The sequence below is a fragment of the Vicia villosa genome, unplaced genomic scaffold, assembly GCF_029867415.1.
Source record: "Vicia villosa cultivar HV-30 ecotype Madison, WI unplaced genomic scaffold, Vvil1.0 ctg.000219F_1_1, whole genome shotgun sequence".
NCBI classification, from domain to species: domain Eukaryota; kingdom Viridiplantae; phylum Streptophyta; class Magnoliopsida; order Fabales; family Fabaceae; genus Vicia; species Vicia villosa.
Window position 1 is genome coordinate 742666 of NW_026705083.1, and position 6861 is coordinate 749526.

The window sequence follows — 6861 nt, forward strand, 5'->3', positions numbered from 1 at the left end:
CTCTGCACATATGTAGCCCAATCAACATCCACATCAAGTGTGTCTATATTAGGAGGAGCAATGGGTATGTACTGTCTGTATCCAAACTGATGCATGCATCTGTCAGGTAAATATTGAACTACAGTACCATACCACTTCAAACCACCACTGTACAAACAAATATCATCAAACAAACGGTGTTGCCTATGATCCTCAAATACTTGCTTCAACCAATCTAACTTATAATATGGACCCCTTACGGAAGAAGCCTCCTCAGATGCTTCACTCAAAGAGACACCAAACAACTCAACAACAAGATGGATAGCATCATAATCAGTGACAATATTATCGGGGTCAACCAACTCACCCCGAATAGGTAAATGAAGAAGACAAGAAACATCATCTAACGTAATGGTCATCTCGCCGAACGGCATATGAAATGACGATGTTTCAGGATGCCATTGTTAGAACAAGATTTGTTCTGATCAATATTCTTAGTTTTGATGATAACAAGGATATGAATTTTGTGTGAGATAATGTGGTACTCTAATACATTGCAATTTCTCTTTCAGGAAATATATAAAGAGTATGCACAAATCAGCGCTCAGAAGCTTTGTCTCAGAAGGTTCAGCATGAAACATCAGAACATGGTCTAGCAAGACATCAGAAGATGGTCAAGGCAGAATCAAAACATGGGTCTATGGAAGCATCAGAAGAACTTGAGAGCAGAAGCAGAAGCACTGAAGTTCTCTTGGTATCACGCTCAGAAGCACTTCAAGGTCAGAAGACAAGAAGGTGCTATGCACCAAGCTGTTTGACTCTGATGATATTCAAACGTTGTATACATAAACATCAGATCAGAAGAAAGTACAGGTGGCAGGCTACGCTGACTGAAAAAAGGAACGTTGGAAGCTATTAAAGGCAACGTCAGTAGACACAGCGTGAACAAGGCTCGAGGTAGTTGACAAAAGCGTGAAACATTAAATGCAATGCTGTACGGAATACGCAAAGCATTAAATGCTCCCAACGGTCATCTTCTCAAGTGCCTATAAATATGAAGTTCTGATGAGAAGCAAGGTTACCAACTCTTGACGATTTCTGTGAATATTAACTTGCTGAAACGCTGTTCAAATTAAAGCTCAGAAACTTCATCTTCATCAAAGCTCACTACATTGCTGTTGAAATATATTAGTGAGATTAAGCTTAAACGTTAAGAGAAATATCACTGTTGTGATTATAGCTTTTCAGAAGCATTTGTAATACTCTTAGAATTGATTACATTAATTTGTAAGTAAGTAGAGTGATCAAGTGTTGATCAGGATACTCTAGGAAGTCTTAGCTTGTGTCTAAGCAGTTGTAATTAGAGTGATCACGTGGTGGTCAGGATACTCTAAGAAAGTCTTAGCTTGTGTCTAAGCATTTGTTCCTAGAGTGATCAGGTTGTGATCAGGATACTCTAGAAGACTTAGTCGTGGGCTAAGTGGAAAACCATTGTAATCTGTTGCGATTAGTGGATTAAATCCTCAAGTGAGGTAAATCACTCCGTGGGGGTGAACTGGAGTAGTTTAGTTAACAACGAACCAGGATAAAAATAACTGTGCAAATTGTTTTTATCGTTCAAGTTTTTAGACTACACTTATTCAAACCCCCCCTTTCTAAGTGTTTTTCTATCCTTCAGCCATCTCTCAACAAAAGCAGATATAAGATGCGTATCTACTCTTGCCAAACTAGTATACGGTAGAGATGAAAGGCCAGAGGCAACAAACCAATCATTCATCGCCCTTGGGAGATGATGCGGAATCCATCCTATTAATTTACTGACATGTGCAGCAACCTTTAAGGTTTTATTTGGTCTTCTCTCCTGAAAATAATTTGTAATATATGTTAACACATAAGTATATATAATTTAAAATTATTCAACATAAATTTTTAAATTCTTCAACCTAAAACGAGATATTAACGTACCTCTCCGAACCATAAATGGCGGGCAACATGATCCTGATACCTAGTCAAAAGCGAAGTATCGCTCGGTCCTCCAGGAAATCCCGGGTGCTGCGGACCAGCCTCCGGTGTAGCTGCCTGATGTCCCTCGCCTTCAGCCTCTCGACGTTGTCTTTCTCCTCGGCGCATTCCCCGATCAAACTTCATCTTCTACGAACCACTAAAAACTAAATAAAAGACAATTAATATATAAATAAAATATATATTAAAAAAATAAAATGTGCCAAAACTGGAATACCCAGAATTGGGTTATCCGGTTGCTGCTTGCCTAAACCGGAACTCAAAGCTCTGGAATATCCAGTTGTTTTGTTTCAAAACCGGAACACCCAGCCTTGAGATATCCGGTTGGTTATTTCAAAAATTTCCAAAACCGGAACACCCAGCCTTGGGATGTCCAGTTCGTAAATACAGCAAACTTACTTCTGCGTTATCCGGTTGTGCAATGCTCCTCAGTACAATTTTGTGCAAAATGAGTGAAAAGTGAAAATTTTTAATTTTTTAACTATTTATACAGGGGTAAATTCGTCCAATTAAATATTTTGTTGGGGTATGGGGATAATTGTTGGGGTACACGGTATAATTTTCTGTAAATAATTAAAGAAGAGTTTATTTGGTCCAAATTTCATTCAAGATAGTGAAGGCCCATTACTATTGTTCTTGAGCCAATTGAGAAGTGGGACCACATCACCCAAAACCATTCACGTTTTTCTTTCTCAGCAAGAAGTATGTTCAACAATTTTTTATAATGACATCACCAAGTTCATGTTACATCATCTTCTTCTAGAAAACCCATACAAGACAAAATAACAAATTTTTTCCTCTCCACTCACATGATTTCCTCCTCCCTCCAATCTCCACAAAATCTGCAAATACACCTTCCACTACTAACAACATTTTTGATTCCTTCTTATCCAATTCTTACCTCAAATCTCTATTCTACCCTCTCATTCACTCTCCTATATAAAAATCTCATTACCATAGAGAAGAATGGAGGAAGAAAAGCACCATTACTCTGCTAAACTTTTACCATAAGCTTCCTCCAATATCATAAATCTCATAATTTTGAAAAGAATTTCCATCAGCTTCCTCCTTCCATCATTCACCAAAACCTCCATTCACACACAAATCCTTAACATACCTTCATGCAATAAAACTCACAAAGAAATTCACGATCCACTTTCATAGTCACCTTCACTGATTTCCTTCATCAAATCGTAACCGCTTCACATCTTTCATCCTGTAAACCAACTTACACTATAAATCTTCGGATCACGACATCTTCAACATCATATTCGAACAATCTAACCATCATCAATGTTTCACAAACTCATAACCGATTCACATGCAAGCATTTCACAACAACTATTCAGCATCAAGCTGTTGGGGCACAAGAGTTAAAGATGATAACAAAGATAATAAACAAAAGGAATAACAACGCAAAAGAATGAGAGAATAATTTTTTGTGTTCTCTATATTAATGATAGCTACTACAATGTTATTTATACAAAAGAAATTTTCCACATAAGCCCTAATAGAATAAACTTAGTGAACAAGTTTAAGGTACAAACAGTACAATACTAAGAAATACTAAAGTACCATTACTAACTAAATAACTAAGCCAACAGGACCTAGAAGGTAGAACTTCTGGTCAACACTATCTTCTGAATAACCATCAGAAGATCAGCCCACATCAGAACTTCTGATGCTCATCTTCAGAATATGAATTACTCTTAAATACTATCCCTTAATTCATATTCTTCAATCAAAGCTGACAACGCCAATTCCATTCCTTAAAAGCAGAAATTGACCCGTCTTGATTGCTTTCGTCAGAACATTTGCCATTTGCTTCTGGTTGCTACAGTGTACAACTTCTAATGTTCCATTTTGGACTTGGCTTCTCAAGAAATGATACTTAGTCTCAATATGCTTGCTTCTTCCGTGTAAAACAAGATTTCTAGCAAGATTGATTGCAGACTTGTTATCAATCATCAGCTTCAGAGGCTTCTTCACTTTAATCTTTAGATCTTCTAATAAGTTCATAAGCCACACAACTTGACATGCAGCTACAACGCTTGCAATGTACTCAGCTTCACATGTTGATAGAGCAACAACAACTTGCTTCTTGGAACTCCAAGAAATAGGACCTCCTAGAAACATAAAAAAAATATCCAGAGGTACTCCTTCTATCAACTCTGTCTCCACACCAATCAGAGTCAAAGTAACTCAATAACTTTGATTCTTCCTTTCCCCCAAAAGAAAACAATATGCCAAACTTCAGCGTTCCCTTGATATATATCAAGATTCTGACAGCAGCTTGATAATAGGACCACTTAGGTTTACTCATAAACCTACTAACCAATCCAACTGCATAACATATATCAGGCCTGGTATTACATAAATACCTCAGAGAACCCACCAGCTGTTTGAAGATCGTAGCATCAACATTTTCACCTTCAGAGTCAGAGTCCAATTTCTGATTCGTTTATGACGGTGTAACAACAGCTTTACAGTTCTCTAGCTTGAACTTCTTCAGAAGTTCTAACTCATACTTCAGCTGATGCAGAACGATAATCATCTCGTGAGTACATAATCTCCATCCCTAGAAAATATGACATTTTTCCAAGGGTTGTAATCTCAAACTCATTCATCAGCACCTTCTTGAACTTCATCAGATCTTCTGGGCAACTCCCTGTAAGCAATATGTCATCAACATAAAAACACAACAGAATCATATTTCTTCCAGAATGTTGCACGTAAACTCCATATTCCATCCCACACTTCTGAAACCCTTACTTCTTGAAAAATGAATCAATTTTCAAATTCCAAGCTCTAGGTGCTTACTTTAATCCATATAGAGCTTTGTGTAATTTGTACACCTCCCTTCCTGATTCTTTTTCACAAAGCCATGGGGTTGTGACACGTATACCTCCTCTTGTAATGGACCGTTCAGAAGTGCAGACTTTACATCCAGATGCATCAAGGACTAACCTCTATTAGCTGCTAAAGCAATCACCAGTCTGATTGTTTCATGTCTAGCTACAGGTGCAAATACCTCAAAGTAATCTAGTCCAGGTTTCTGAAGAAAACCTCTGGCCATTAGCCTTTCTTTTTGCTTACCAAATGATCCATCTGGCTTCAACTTTACCTTGAAAACCCATCTGACACTGATGGCTTTTTTTTTCTTTGGAAGTTCTGTCAGCTTCCAAGTCTTGTTTCTTTTTATAGCCTCAAGTTCTTCTTTCATGGCATTCAGCCAGACTTTCTTCTTGAGCGCTTCTTCAATACCCACTGGTTCAGAGTCTACTAACATGGCACACTGAATGACATCGCCTTCTGTGTCTTGCAACATGTCAAAATCTGCAAACCTTCTAGGTATAGTTCTAACTCTTTGTGGCCTTTGAGCTACTTCAGAGTCAGCTACTTCAGAGTCACCACATCCAGAGTCACCACCTTCATGATCATCTCCAAAAGTTTAGCCTCTAGACTCTAAATCTTCAGAGTTTTCCCTTCCAGAATCATGACTACCACCAGACTCTGGATCATCATCAGAATCTGGATCAGAATCAGATTCACAATCTGACTCATCTTCAGAAGATTCTTCATCTTCTGATTCTAACTCTTCTTCAAAAGTTATGTCTACATCAGAAATTGGTTGAGACTCTCTCCAATCCCAAACTTCTGATTCTTTCACAATGACGTCTCTACTGACTTCAACTTTGTTAGTCTCTGGACAATATAGCTTGTATGCACCTGTACTGTGGTACCCCACCAATAACATCACTCTGCTCCTATCATCTAGCTTCTTCCATCTAGCTTCTGGAACGTGTTTATAACACACAGAACCAAAAACCTTTAGATGACTAACACTCTGCTTCTCTTTTGTCCACTTCTCTAAAGGAACAATTTCCTTCAGCCTCTTCGTTGGACACCTGTTGAGCACATATGCTGCAGTAGAAACAACTTCTCCCCAGAGATTGTGAGGAAGCTTCTTTTATTTTAGCATACTTCTCATCATATCAAGCAAAGTACGGTTTCTTCATTCTGCCAGACCATTGTGTTGAGGAGTATAAGGAGCAGTAACCTCAGGCTCAATTCCATTATCATCACAGAACTTCTGGAATTCTGTAGAGTTATACTCACCTCCACCATCCATTCTAAGAATCTTTATTTTCTGACCATTTTGATTCTCAGCCATCACCTTGAACTTCTGGAATTCTATAAACACCTCATTCTTAAACTTAATGAGAGTTACCCACGTCATCTTTGTGAACTCGTCCACAAAAGACACAAAATATCTATTCTCTCCAAGTGAAGGTTCTGGAAATGGTCCACACACATCAGAGTGCACTACTCCCAGAGCATGCTTTGCTCTTGGAGCAACTTCTGATACAAATGGCAATCTAAGTTGTTTACCTTTCATGCATACCTCACATGACTTCTCAGGCTTCACAATCTTAGGAATTCCATGTACAAGCTTCTTATAAATTATATGCCTTAGGCTTCTATAGTTCAGATGCCCCAACCTCTTATGCCACAACTTACTATCACCTTCAGAGCCTTCCGCACTCAGACACTCTGTTTTAGCTGTTTCTACATTTACCTTGAATGTTCTGTTGCTTCCCTAATCAGATTGCATAATAAACTTCTGATTGGAATCATACAACTTCAAGAGGTTGTTCTTCATAACAACTGAGAAACCTTTTTCAATGAGCTGACCCACACTCATCAGATTGCTTTTGATTCCAGGAACATACCAAACATCTTTGATCAGAACATTCTTCTCATTCTTCACTCTGACTTTGACATTTCCCATTCCTTTTGCATAAAGGTACTTGTCATCAACACATATGATCTTTGTCCTCCTTTTAGAGTCAAAGTCTA